The sequence below is a fragment of the Procambarus clarkii genome, chromosome 59 (genome assembly GCF_040958095.1).
Source record: "Procambarus clarkii isolate CNS0578487 chromosome 59, FALCON_Pclarkii_2.0, whole genome shotgun sequence".
NCBI lineage: Eukaryota > Metazoa > Arthropoda > Malacostraca > Decapoda > Cambaridae > Procambarus > Procambarus clarkii.
Genome location: NC_091208.1, coordinates 24,263,258 through 24,278,462, shown reverse-complemented (window position 1 = coordinate 24,278,462; position 15,205 = coordinate 24,263,258). Strand labels below are relative to the sequence as shown.

Below are 15,205 nucleotides of genomic sequence, written 5' to 3'. Positions count from 1 at the left end.
GTGGAAGGGCAAAAACAAACTGAATAAAATGACAGAACCCCCCACCAGGCAAAAACAAAAAGAAAAACAAAACCCCGCAAGAGGATAGCGAACCCCAAGGAACAGAGCCAGCCGCGATGTCGGGAAATACAAGCTGAGCAGCACCCTGCGCCCCTACCAGTGTAAACTGCCTCTTACCTGCCGGTAACAAGGGAGAACAGAACACCCAAGAGCCCAACAGGCGACCGAAAAACCGAAAGGTAAAACGGACCAGCAGAGGCAGACCCCGAGGAGCCTGTGGAAGGTGGCCCCAAGCCCCAAGGGCAGTACTTACAGGGCACCTAGGGAAGGCAGCCCTAGGCGCATGCAGCCCGAGTACTGAAGATAACTCCTGGCTCTCGCACCCACAAAACCAACACCACACGCAAAGCACAGTGCAGTAGCGACACCGGAGCCAGAGCACACGACCATTGCCTATAGCATCAGCCTTAAGAACTGAGGTGTGGGTAGCCGGCGCGGGGGGTCTGGGGCTCCCCCTTCCCCCTTCCGGGGAGGGGGGAGCTGCGCAGACAGCGGCGCGGCGGTGTGTGACGTCACACTAGTTTGCTTGTTTTCGGTTGGGGAGTTCTATCCACTAGTTCGGTTTTTGGTAGCGATTTTAACCAGAATAGGGGTTTGTTTTGAGGCGCTTACCTTTCTGGGTGCCTGTTCCGGTCGATGGCAGACATAGAATATTTCCAACCACACGGGGGCTTCTATAGGCCATTGCTCCCCTTGCCTCTCTGAGGGGGCCCGGTTCTGGCCGTGGTCCCCGGTAGGCCTAAGAACTCCATACACATGACTGATGCCAAAGTCTGACATTAGCATATCAGCCTGGGATAGCTCCGGGGAGCCGACGGGGCTCCCCCCAGAAAAAACCTGAAGACACAACAAACAAACAAACAATCTGGCAGTCAGAGAGAAACATCGGCCACTGCGTTGAAGTAAAACTAACTGTGCCAGCCGCAGTGCACCCCCATCCAGCTAATAACACACCCCTACTCAGGGCAAGATGGAAAGCTCTAGACCCCTGACATACCCAAAGGGGCAAAATCAACATCAAGTAATGAAGTCCTCAAATGCGAAGTGATTCCTGAATGACTCAGGAAAATAACCGTGACACGCAAGGGCAGTACTCACCTAGCACCTAGGGAAGGTCACCCTAGGTGCATGCTGCTCCTGTACTCTAAGACACCTGGCCACCACACCACACACACACAGGGCAAAAATCCAGATCAAGAGGCCGGAGGTGACTGATCTGACCACCAGCACATCACTTCAAGAACTGGAGTGATGTGCTGCTGGCTCCCCCTCCCCCCTAAGAAGGAGGAGGGGGTACTAGCACTTCCGCGCTAATAAGCAGAAGTGCTAGTCGCATGAAGGGTTGCTTGTTTGGTTTCTTTCTAGGGAAGCTATTTTGATCATTTAGGATGTAGATTGCATAGTGTAACCAGACAGTGGTCTGTTTTGATTCACCTACCTTTCCGGGAGCTTCCTCGGTCGATGGCAATTATGACATACATACTTTAAATGTAAAGTGCTCATAGGCCATTGTTCCCCTGTGACTCTCTGAGGGGAAACAGGTTCTGGCTCGTGGTTCCCGGTAGGCACAAACACCTGTGACTGATGAACCCAAACTAATACAGCACATATCAGTTCAGATAGCTTCATGGAGCCGACAGGGCTCCCCACAGAAAGGTACAATACAGTGCATCTTCACTCTAATAAACCCTGCTCCAACGAATTCCTGGATGGGCTAAACAAATTCCACTCAGTACAAATTGTTCAGTGGAACATACAAATGTTCAATTAAGCCAGAATTGTTTGTCCAAGCCATCACTGGAGCAGTGTCATCTAATCAAATTGTAAACAATTGTAGTGTTTTATTTTAGACTTATCCATTGTATACAGGGAGGTAGCATTGTGTGATGACAAAATGTAGTCAGCAAAAGAAAGTGTTGTCAGTGGTGGGGTTGGTGTCAGAGACGGCAGGTGGTGTCAGTGGCAGGGGAGGAAGTTGGTCGGGGTTGTTGTCAGGGAAGGCAGGTGGTGTCAGTGGTGAGGGTTGGTGTTGAGCCCTGGTGACACCCAGAAATGAAACTATACACTGAGAAGGTTCTTATCTACCAGGTCACATCAGTCAAAGGCCTACTAGGGACCAGCACCAGAATTTGGCCTCCCTCACAGAGTTGAAGGAAGCGGTGACATTTTGCCACCTCAATGGGGAAGGCAACAAGAAAGTCAGCAAGTCAAAGCAAACTACTGCTGGATTTAAATAGACCAAAGCCTAGAAACCAGCTAAAACCACCCTATGTAAATAAATGGTTAAATTATCTTGAAACTAGCACAAGCTTGTTTGCCCCACCTCCCCCACTCATTTGTGGGGAAGGGAAAAGTGGCTCACCACCTGCCAGGATCTGAGATGCCAGTTCTAGAGCAGATGTAAACACCCAACCAACGACCCGGAAGGGAGGGAGGAGGTCAAGGAGTCACTGGGGCTCACCCCAGAAACTGGCCTTTCATTACACTCAGTGCTGGTTTTCTGGGGGAGGCGGGGGGGGAACCCTTGTGGCACCCTGAAGCTAACCACCCACAGAGAAGGAAGAACACATGGAAACTTATCAATGAGGAAAAGGAAGTGCCAAAATAAGCACCATGAGGAGGATTGCAGGTGGGACACCAACAAAGTATGCACCTGATCGTCTAAAAGATGGAGATAAAGATGCATTTAAAAAGACCAGACAAGGTGAAGAGAAGGTTGAACCAAAAAAATATGTCACTGGCCCAAACCTCTGATAGAGGCACACTCACAGAAAAATGTCACCGAGCAATCAGTGCCTGAAACCAAAGCCGAGCCAGCCACCAAGGAGTTAAAAGGACTACTCTTCCCTGGCAGGACTCCAATCTGGCCAAGTATCGGAGCAACAGCTGTACCGAGGGGAAGAAATACAGGAACCCCACACCATGACCACTCCATCTGAGAGGTATCCACAACGAGGGTCTTGCAATTGGGGAACAGAGCTGCTTACAAAGGAAGGTGCCAATTTCATGCTGATGCAAAGAGGTCCAACTCTGGGCACCTGCACATTCCACAAAGCCAAAGGAAGAAAGTAGCATCAACAGTCTACTCCATGGAAATGGTAAGGAAACTGAATAGACTCTGTGAGAACATTTGGCACACCCTGGACGTGAACAGAATAGAGAGTCATACCCCAAGAACCCAGGAGAAGAGCTCCTTGATGTTTCCAGCTCCAAAGGGTAAGGGACTGCAGTAAACCTCTGCCAGTTGAGGCAATGAATCACCAGAAAACAATCCGAATAGAGCTCAAGCACTGAGCCTGGAGGAATCCTCTGTAGGCAATGCTACATGACCACAAACTCCCAATTCGTACTGTGAGCCTCACGAAGGAGAGAAGACCATTGACATAGACAGGCTAGGTGAGTGCCGATCACAAAGCCGCAACCCAGAGCGGAGGTGTCTGTGATGAGGTCGAGCAAGGGTCGGAGGAAGGTGCCAGAAAACCGAACCCCGAAAAGGAGAAAGAGGGTTGGAGAGCTTCCTGGCTCTCCTCTGGAGATGGGGTTTTTGTTCTTTTGGCCTTGGTAAGCATTTCATTTGTTTGCATCCGGTGCCTTCTTTTCTGGTGGAGAACGAGTCACTTGGTTTCCAGTGGTGTCCTTTGGTCATTGTTGCTTGATTGGTTTGGCGGGAATGCATCATGTGCCGTGTCCGGTGCCGACTCTACCACTACCTCTGTGCCACTGATTCTGCTTTGGTGGGTGCCTTGTGGATTGATCTTCTTTCCTTGGCCCACTGTTCCAAGGCTCATCTTTCTCAATACACCTCAGGTCATCAGGGGGTGTTATTGAGTCGCCAGCCTCAGGTCTATCTTCATGTGCGTGATGTTAGGAAGTATGTGACCCTGTCAATGGTGTTTGCACAAATGCCCTGGACTGATATTTAGGTGCGAGGATTTTGGAGGTTGTACAAGGTTCCGGCAGCACAATATCTGGTTCTTGTTCCCAGGTCTCAGCAGCTGTGTGTGAATTTGGGCTGTCTCTCTCTCAACTGGGAGTCTCCTATTTGTCTTGACTCCTATGGTGCTTCCTCCTTCCTGGTGGGTGTGGGTGCCCATGTGTTTTAATTCGCTACAGGTAGTTAGCTTCAGAGAGCCAAAAGGGGCTTTCCCCAGAAAAGAAGCATGAAATGTAATGAAACTCAAATTTCTGGGGGGAAGCCCAGGTGGCTCCCTGATACCTTCCAGGTCGTCAGGTCATCAGGTCGTCAGGTCGTCAGGCCATCAAGTAGATGCCTACATTTGTCCTAGAACTGAGGTTGGGGGGGATTCTGGCTGGCAGTGGGCTACCTCCCCCTTCCCCAAATGAGGTGAAGGAGATGGTGCAAACAAGCTCGTTTGCTCCATTTGTCTTGTCCAAACGAGCAAACAAGCTCGTTTGCCTCTTTGAGGGGGCCAGGTTCTGGCACTGGTCCCCGGTAGGCCTAAAGAACTCAGCGATGTGACCTAGTAGATGGTACCATATCAGTATATAGTAGCTTCAGGGATAAATAACATGTATACAAATCTAGTTATTTAACAAAAACACTATAGTGAATAAACTAAAAAAAAAAAAAAAAAAAAAAAGCGTTATATGTAAAAAAACACCCTTTTTTGGGTGAGACCCAGAAGCTCTCCTGAGCTATCCAGGCTGGTATGGATATATTAGACTTTGGCATCAGTCAATGTGCATTGAGTTCTAGGCCTACCACAGTCCATGAGCCAGAACCTGGCCCCCCCCCCCTCCTCAGAGAGGCACGAGGAGCCTATAGAACCCCCCCGTGTGTTTGGAAGCATTCAATATCTGTCATTGACCAGCACCCAGAAAGGTAAGAGCAACAAAACAAACTTCTAGTCTGATTAAAATATTGCTGCTGAAAGCCGAACTAGTGGACAGATCTCCCCAAATGAAAACGAGCAAACGAGCATGACATCACGTCGCCACGCTGCTGTCTGTGCAACACCCCCCTCCCCGGGAGGGGGAAGGGGGAGCCACAGACCCTCACGATGGCTATCCACACCTGCAGTTCTGAGGCTAGATGTCAAAACATGCAAAAAAAAAAAAAAAAAAAAAAAAAAAAAAAAAAAAAAAAAAAACGCTGACCGAAGGGCGGGAGGGCTGCCAGGGAGCCTCTGGGTCTCACTTAGAAAATGGCATTTCATTACATTCAATGCTGGTTTTCTGGGGGGAGCCCTGTCGGCTCCCCGGAGCTACTTACCCAAAGATAACATAAGAGGGACAAACCCAGGAGGTGATTCTCAACCCAGCAAACATACAATGTCATGGGCACGAGGATAGACCGCAGGCAGGCCAGACCGAAGGACACAGTGGACGACCTGGGATACCCAAACCCCAGAACAGGGAAGAAGGGAAACCGGTCAACCCAAATTGCGTCCCTGGCCACCAAGGCCATGGCGCACAGAAAACGGCGGAGAGCCGCAACTGGACACAACACATGATGCACCCCCGACCAGACCAACAAAGTATCAACAACCCAAGAACCCCTCCAGAAAACAGCAGTCTCATTCCATGCACCAGAAAAGAAGGAGATAGCTGCAAACGAAGAAAACAACCACCCAGACCAAAAGAGGAGAAGTCCCTGCACTTGAGGAGAGCATGAAGCTCCCCGAAACGACCCCCAGAGGCCAATGCCAACAAGAAAAGAGCCTTCTCCCAACAAACCTGAACCAAAGGGGTCACCACAAACTGAGAAGAAAGAAAGGAGAGCACCTGGTCCAACAACCAGGACAGCTCAGGCAGCACATGAGCAGGCCGGAGGTGAAACAATGCATGAGACAGCTTGCGGAATGGAGCAGAAGTATCATCAATACCAAATGCAAACTGCAGCGGCTCCGCTAGCACCGCATGATACAAGGTGTCAGCATTTGGCATAAGATGATTGTCCTGGAACAACCACAAAAGAAAGGATAAGACAACACCTACCCTGAGCCACTGTAAGAGCCTCGCATCACTCAAGCACGCGTCACCGACAGAACGAATGCCACGCTTCCAATGAGAAAAAGGGGCAGTCTGCAAGCCAGGACAACTCCGGAACCTCATAATGAACCCAGTAGGGACAGGAAAGTCTTTCGTGTATGATCCCTACTAGGACCATACACGAAAGAAGTAGGATCCATTACAAAGGCAAAAGCCGGGTCGTGCAGGACGTAAGCCACAATGGCCTCCTGCATTACATGGAGTGGGATGCAGGAGGTCAAAAACCTCCAGAACGACTGGACTGAAGAACCCTCCGGATCACAGAACTGAACCCGGGGAGGTGTAAACACCAAATACAACTTGTACAAGGAGGGGAAGAAAGAGAACCCCACTCCCGGTGATTCCAAACCCCGCTACGAGGGTACAAAAACCGAAGAGGGGTCCAACGGAGCTCAAGGCCCCCAAGTCAACCCCTCCCCCTCCCTCACCCCGAGAACCTCTCCACGAGGATTCAGGGCCGAGCCGTCCTCCAAATCACCCGCCTCTAAAGAAAAGGCAGGAGCAGCCAAAAAGCAGGAACCTATGGGGCCCACTGGTCAGACGCAAAAGCTCCGGCCTGAGGACCAGACTCAAATGCCTCCGTTGCCCCATCGGAAGGGGACTCCCCCAAAACTGACAGTCTCAACACCAACTAAACCCTGCCCTGACTCTGAAGCCCTGAGAAGCTTTGGAACCTGAAGCAAAGGGGGAGGAGAACCAGGATGCACAACAGAAGGGAAAGGACAAGTGGGTACGGATGGAACCAAATTCGAGGCAACTAACACCCTCAAGTTCGGATCCCTATAACCAAAGCAGGGCAGTCTCGGGGCATCCTGGGTAGTAACCAACCTAGTGCGCTGCAGCAACCTGAATCGAACATGCAACGCTGAAGCTGCCTGCACCCCGCACATCATGATCATCGGTCTGGGTGAAACGGAGTATGAACAAGCAACAAAACTCGCCAGACTCCGGGTCGAAAGTGTCACCGACCCAACAGACAGCATGACGGAGGCACACCCTGTGAGTGTCACCCTGAGGCAAAGGGATAGAACAACCTTCAAACTTGCACAAAGCGAGAGGGGGACCCAAGGGTCACATCCATTGGACCACAGAGCCCCCGTGGGTTTCCCAGGGCCCTTAGTTGTGGTATTCCTCTAAAGGAAGCCCAGGCTGGGTACTGCTAACCGGTGCCCAAAACTACTGAGCAAACTACTAAAGCTGAACCCCCAGGACATGTACACTCGCTAGTGCCCACCAAATTACAGTAAGGTGTGACCAATCAAAAGCAGACCTCCCACCAGGCAGAAAAAAACAAAAGGAAAATAAATCCCCGCAAGAGGACAACGTACCCGGGCGGAACAGAGCCAGCCACTATGAGAGGTAACGACTAGCTGTACAGTACCCTATGCCCCAACCAGTCACTAAAACTACCCCTACCCAGAGGCAAACAAGGGAGCATGAACACCTTAGCTGACTTCAAGGGCTGTCAATCACCGAACAGCAAAAGACACAGCAGAGGCATATCCCAAGGTGATTTGTGGAAGGTGGCCCCAAGCCCCAAGGGCAGTACTTACAAGGCACCTAGGGAAGATGACCCTAGGCGCATGCAGCCCATGTACTTGTGAAATTACTCCTGGTTCATGCACCACTAAGACACAGCACCACCACTACAAGGCACAGAGCTGGAAACAGGAAACAGGAGCCAGAGACAAACGACCGTTGCCAATCACATCAGACGAAGAACTGCAGAGTAAATAGCTGTCGTGAAGGTCTGGGGCTCCCCTTTCCCCCTCCCTGGGAGGGGAGGGAGGTGCGTAGACAGCGGCTCAGTGACGTGGTGATGTAATGGTCGTTTGCTAGTTTTCATTTGGAGAGTTCTGTCCACTAGTTCGGCTTTCAGTAGCAATATTTTAACCAGAATAGGGGTTTGTTTTGTGGCGCTTACTTTTCTTGGTGCCTGACCCGGTCGATGACAGACATAGAATGCTTCCAACCACACGGAGGTTTCTATAGGCCATTGCTCCTCGTGCCTCTCTGAGGGGGCCAGGTTCTGGCTCATGGTTCGTGGCAGGCCTAGAACTCTATGCACATTGATGCCAAAGTCAAATATATCCATATCAGCCTGGATAGCTCATGGGAGCCAATGGGGCTCCCCCTAGAAAACCAGCATTGAGCGTTGAATATAATGAAATTAAATTTTCTGTGGGGAGCCTGTTGGCTCCTTGAAGTTATCAAACTGACATGAGCCATATTAGTTTGGTGTCATCAGTCTTTGGAGTTCTGTGTGCCTACCGGGGACCACGAGCCACAACCTTGTCCACTCAGAGAGGTGCAGGGAGCAATGGCCATATGAGCACTCTACATTTAGAGTATAGTCATGTCTGGGATATAGCCATCGACCAGGGATATCACCAGAATGGTAGGCAAGACATTACAAACCTCCAACTCATAGAACCCCCCCCCCCCCCCTAAACGAAAACAAGGAAGCAAGCAAATAGTAATTCCACTGGCGTGACCACTTGTTAGTGCCACCCCTTCCCCCTGGCATGGGGAAGGGGGGTAACCTTAACCTCTGGTCTTAAAGTAAATGCTGCGAAATGCCGAACGCTAAGCATAGCGATCGATGCACATCGCAACACGTGGCATGTTCCCACCAGGAAGGCATACTACATCAGGGACGATGAAATCGGTACTATGAGTGTGGCGGACGAGTACTGTATAAGTATTTAGGAATACTTATCAGGGCCAGGGGCAGACGCTTATCCTATGGTTCCCTGTGCCTGATGAACATCACTAAGGCTTACTCAAACCCCAACAGAGGCTATACCTACTAAAACAACACCTAATCCCCAAGATAAACCACCGGCTTCTTCTCGGACGCGCGTTTAAAACATAATTAGCAAGACTTGACCGGCGACATGCCATTCGTGGCTGGCTGTGACTGCCTCATGATACTCCTAATGCCTTTTTTCATGCCGACGTAAAGGACGGTGGACTAGGAATTCCCAACTTTCCTACGTCAATCTGCCTACAGAAGAACAAGCGGCTTGGGGCGTTGGTAGATTCAGAGGATCCAGTGGTAGTGGCAGCGGCTCTCCTATCCACATTCCAAGCACGAATGCGTTGATGGGTAGACCCGACCACGGCTGCCAGAACAACACTCTAACAGAATGACTGAGTGCTCTAGAAGATTAAAAGAAAAATTGTATAGCATGGTTGATGGTGCCAGTCTTGCGTCCTCTTGTGAGGTTCCATCTGGCCACAAGTGGGTCGCATCTGGTACCCGTCTGCTAAGTGGAGGAGATTTTGCACGTGCCATCCAGATTAGGGCAAACGCTGTAGCCACTCCATCTAGAGCAGCTAGAGATAGACCTGAGGCTTATGGTCTCTGCAATGCTTGCCAGAAACCAGGGACCCTGGGCCACATATCCCAGGCATGCTACAAGACACATGGGGCTCGGGTGAAACCTCATGACGTTATTTCCCGGTTCGTAGCCGGCTGTTATTACCCAGCCGTAACCGTATTCAAATTGGTCTTGAAGTGGAACGTGAAGTCAGTATAGAGGATGGAGGGACCTTCTGCAAGCCTGACATCATTGCTTGCAAAGGTGATGAGGCCTTTATATTAGACACGCAGGTCTCAGCTGATAACTTTCCACTCTCTGGTCCACATCAGAGCAAGTGCGACAAGTACGGCACCCCAGAGATCCTTCAAAAGATCAGGGAATATAGCGGGAAGCACACAGCATCCTCCTCTTCGATAATCCTTAATTGGAGAGGAGGATGGTGCAAGGAGAGTGCACGTGGTCTTCAGGATATGGGACTCGCCAAGAGTGACCTTGAGATTTGCTGTGAAAGCCCTAACCTGGACATATTCCATCTACAGAATATGGTCCAAGACCACGTCTAGGGGCAGACCACCTTAGTCCCAGGATCACCGTGCACAGGGTGCATAAGGGTTAATATAGTCTTGGTGAGGTGAACCGCAGCCAGGATAGCTGACAGCCAACTATCTAAGCAGAGTCGTCATCTGAAGTACCACTTCCCCAAATGGTTTCTCACAAGAGGGTGGATGACCTGGCCGGAGCTCACAAGTGGGTAAGGCGGCAGCCGGAGGGACCCCCCATGAGCATACATGATATCCTTCCCGCTCGAGGGGCCTTGTTAGGAGCTTCCACTATGAATAATTTTTTCCATGTATGCCGATGTCAAGTCACCAATCCTGCCGCTTAGGCAGCTTGTTGTTTTGCCTTCAGCTGTAGTTCTTTTTAATGATATACTTACTGTGCTCCTCTCCCTTTGTGTGCTGTGTCCCATATAAGAAAAACTAAATATAAAAGAATTTTTCATTTTGTGTATGTTATTTTCATGTTATTATTGTGTGTTATTATTATCATCTTAACTTTTGTGGGTTGTGATGAGATCTGCCATTTATGTGTATTTTAGTTTGTGTTTGGTAGTGAATTAGGTATGCTTAGGGGTGCCTTCTTGCCATGCCCTGTGGCTGGGGGGATTGGTGCCCTGAAGCTACATAAACACCCTATACCCCCAAAGTGGCAAGGGGAGTTAGGGGACAACAATAGCCTAATAAAAAAGCTAGGTAGACCTCTTTTGGCAAAAAGAAACATAAAAGCTTTGAGAAAACAAAAACAAAAACAAAATGACCCCGAAGCAACACCACGGATCAACCAGTCCCCAGAGAAACCTCGGTCGCTGCTGATATGAAGGCTGCGCTAGCTGCAATGCCCCCCACCCGCAAAACACACTCCCTACCCGGAGCAAAACGGAAAGTCCAAGACCCCCGATAGACACCCAAGGGCGAAAACGACGTCAAGCAACGAAGCCCTCAACCGGGAATGAGACCAAAACGACTCGGGAAGGAAGCCCTGACCCGCAAGGGAAGTACTTAACGGGCAACTAGTGAAGATAGTCCTAGGCGCATGCAGCCTGGTAGCTGCTTGATACCTGCTTGATGGGGTTCTGGGAGTTCTTCTACTCCCCAAGCCTGGCCCAAGGCCAGGCTCGACTTTTGAGAGATTGGTCCACCAGGCTGTTGCTTGGAGCGGCCTGCAGGCCCACATATCGTTCACTCCACTACATTGTTATTTAACTGTGTAGATTTGGGACCTGGCCCTCCAGTATTTTCCATGTGTATATTATTTGGTATCTCTCTCATCTCCATTCTAGAGAGTACATTTAGAGCTTTGAGACGATCCCAATAATTTAGGTGTTTTATCTCGTCTATGCGTGCCGTATATGTTCTCTGTATTCCCTCTATTTCAGCAATCTCTCCGGCTCTGAAGGGGGAAATGAGTACTGAGCAGTACTCGAGACGGGACAACACAAGTGACTTGAAGAGTACAACCATTGTGATGGGATCCCTGGATTTAATAGTTCTCGTAATCCATCCGATCATTTTTCTGGCTGATGCAATATTTGCTTGGTTATGCTCCCTAAACGTTAGATCATCGGACATCATTATTCCCAAATCCTTGACATGCTGTTTTTCTACTATGGGAAGATTCGATTGTGTTTTGTACCCTGTATTATGTTTCAGATCCTCATTTTTGCCGTACCTGAGTACCTGAAATTTATCACTGTTAAACATCATGTTATTTTCTGCTGCCCAGTCGAAAACTTTGTTGACATCTGCTTGTAATTTTTCAATGTCTTCAGCAGATGTAATTTTCATGCTGATTTTTGTGTCATCTGCGAAGGATGACACGAAACTGTGACGTGTATTTTTGTCTATATCTGATATGAGAATAAGGAACAGCAGTGGTGCAAGGACTGTACCTTGAGGTATAGTGCTTTTAACATCGCTTGGACTCGATTTTATTTGATTGACTGTTACTCTTTGTGTTCTGTTCGACAGGAAATTGAGTATCCAGCATCCTACTTTTCCAGTTATTCCCATTGACCTCATTTTGTGTGCTATCACCCCATGGTCACATTTGTTGAACGCCTTTGCAAAGTCTGCATACAACATCTGCACTTTGCTTTTCTTCTAGAGCTTCTGTGATTTTGTCATAGTGGTTGAGTAACTGACAGACAGGATCTTCTCGCTCTAAACCCATGTTGTCCTGGGTCGTGCAACTCATTGTTTTCCATAAAACTAGAAATTTGATTCCTAATCACTCTTTCAAACACTTTCATTATGTGTGATGTTAGTGCAACTGGCCTATATTTTGCCAAGGCTTTACTCCCCCCTTGTGCAACGGAGCTATATCTGCAGATTTAAGTGCTGTTGGTATCTCCCCTGTATCTAGGCTCTTTCTCCATATTATGCTGAGTGCTCTCGCTACTGGTACTTTACATTTCTTTATGAATATTGAATTCCATGAGTCAGGCCCAGGAGCTGAGTGCATAGGCATATTGTCAATTTCTCTTTCAAAATCTTCCGAGTTTGTGGTAATATCCGTTATATTATCTGCAGCTTGAATGTCATTCATAAAGAAGCTGTCTGGGTCATCAACTTTCATGTTGTTTATTGGTGTGCTAAACATAGCCTCATACTGGCTTCTTAGAATTTCACTAATCTCTTTGTTGTCCTCTGTGTACGTACCTTCAGTTGTAATTAACGGTCCAATACTGGTCGAGGTTTTGGATTTTGATTTTGCGTATGTGAAAATATATTTCGGATTTTTCTTTATCTCTTGTATAGCTTTCTGTTCCAATTCCATTTCCTCAGACTCATATGATCGCTTCAATGTTTGTTCTATTTCTTCGATCTCCCTGCTTAGGCTCATTTTCCTTGCTTGTGATAGTTGTGTCTGCCGAAGCATTTCCGCTATTTTTTTTTTGTACGCTTTGAGAACACTTGGCACACTTTGAGAACACCTGGACCACCATTCCACACTATCCTGGCAAAGCCAAAACATGCCAAAACCAGTCAAGAATCGAGGTCAGAGAGGACGGCATAACACCGCCACATCAGTCTTTGAACTGAGGGTGAAGCGAACAGCTTGGATGAGTGGGGAGGGAAGGAGCGCTAACGAGCGAGCGGGCCAGTGAGATTACGATATGCTTGTTTCCTTGTTTTCTTTTGGGGGATTTCTTTGGCTCTGTTTGGATGTAGGATGCAATTTTAATGAGTTGGAAAGTTTGTAATGTCTCGCCTACCTTTCTGGTGGTATCCCCGGTGGATGGCAGACACGACTATACTCTAAGTGTAGAGTGCTCATATGGCCACTGCTCCCTGCACCTCTCTGAGTGGACCAGGTTCTGGCGCTGGTCTCCAGTAGGCACGCTCAACTCCAAAGACTGATGACACCAAACTAATATGGCACATGTCAGTTTGATAGCTTCAGGGAGCCTCCAGAGCTCCCCACAGAAAATGATTGTAGAAACAATCAAGGCCAACACTAGTCCTCTGACACATGCAACTCTGTCAACAAGACACAAGGCCTTGTCAAAGAACATTTACAAGGTCTGACATTGACATTATCCAGCAACCCACTTCTACAGCTCACCAAACCAGTAGAGATGTAGATATTTATTTCATTTCCACTTTTCCTGACATTTTGCATCATAATTAATCATTCAATAAGGAAAAATATATATATATTTTTTTTGGGTGCATGAGCGAACATGTGTGTATATGATAGCTGCACATGGTACATAAGAGGATATGGATGAAAGCCAAACATGCAAATTTAACTATAACATAAGAGGAAGGCAATTACAAGAAACAATACAAAAAGACCTAGGAGTATTTCATGTGAATAAGATAACATCAGCAGTATATTGGCAGTTACCAAACATAACATCATTTAAGAATCTAAACAAGGAGTCTTTCAAGTCCACACACACTACTTATATAAAACCATTACTTGAGTATGCAGCTCCAGCATGGAACCCACACCTTGAGAAGCTTAAACAGAAAGTTCAAAGGTTTGCAATTAGATTAGCAACAGAATTAAGATGTCTCAGCTATGAGAACAAGTTGAGAGAACTCATCCTTACAACCTCAGAGGAGAGAAGAAACTGTACAAGACCTTAGGGAAGGAGGGGTGGAATAGATAAAGTAGGTAGAAGAAGCCTGTTTAAATAAAAAATAAAGAGGCAGGATGAGGGGACATCGGTGGAAGCTGGAACTGCAATTGAGTCAGAGATTTAAGGAAGTTCTTGTTCCCTGTGCGGGTGGTCAGCAAGTGGAATGCACCGAGGGAAGAGGTTGTTGAAGCCATGTACATACACAACTTACACAAGAAATATGATGATAACAATAATGTTGAGAGATGTAATTAGCACAGCAGGTATAAACAGCTAGGTAAGGCTAGGCATAAATAGTTAAACCTCACTCCCTCATAGTCACTGATATGTAAGCAATGATATGCATGCAGAGATGTAAGAAAGCACTTCTTTAGTTTGTTGGTAGTAAGTGAAATGAAGTGGAATAGGAGAGAGCAGAGGTTAATTATCTGTATATTCACAGCTTTAAAAATAGATGTAAGAGTTACAGGAGTCAATGCACCAGACAAAGTACAGCTAGAATGGTAGGGATCTAGAGCTGAAGCTTGACCCTTTAATCTCTACTGACAAAGAATTACAAGATTATCTTGAGATGATTTCGGGGCTTAGCGTACCCATGGCTCGGTCCTCGACCAGGTCTCCTTTTCATAACACACCCCCCGGAAGCAGACCGTAGCATCTGTCTAACTCCCAGATATCTATTAACTGCTAGTTAACATGGGCATCAGGGTAAAAGACACTGCCCATTTGTTTCCGCCTCCACCGGGGATCGAACCCAGAACCTCAGGACTACGAATCCGAAGCGCCATCAACTCAGCTCTCCGGCCCCTAAGTCAGGTAAGAACACATTTTATATGTATTTCAAATATAACTAAATGAGCATGATTACCATGATATTTGGTATTAGAGGTAAAACCTTTGAGATAACCCAAACCAAAAACCATTGAGATAATGAGGAGCAAGACCAATTACTGCACTTGCATTTGTCTTATCTTACCAATCTCTATCAACATGTTGCTATTAACTAAACTCAGGCAAAATCTAAAACAATATAGGCGAAGAGGCATCTCTCACAATCAAAGTTATTATAACAAAACAGGAAATGATGAGCAAAATTAAGCAATTAAGATAATCCTCCAACAATAGACTAAAGGAATGAGCAAATAAAATAATACCAACG

The 15,205-nt window shown here is 47.6% G+C and overlaps 1 protein-coding gene across 2 annotated transcripts in view; it reads right to left on the bottom strand.

The window, feature by feature from the left end:
• Positions 1 to 15,205, bottom strand: part of CstF64 (cleavage stimulation factor subunit 2 CstF64) — a 119,812-nt gene that overhangs the window by 48,022 nt on the left and 56,585 nt on the right. The gene's annotated exons all lie outside the window — the stretch shown is intronic.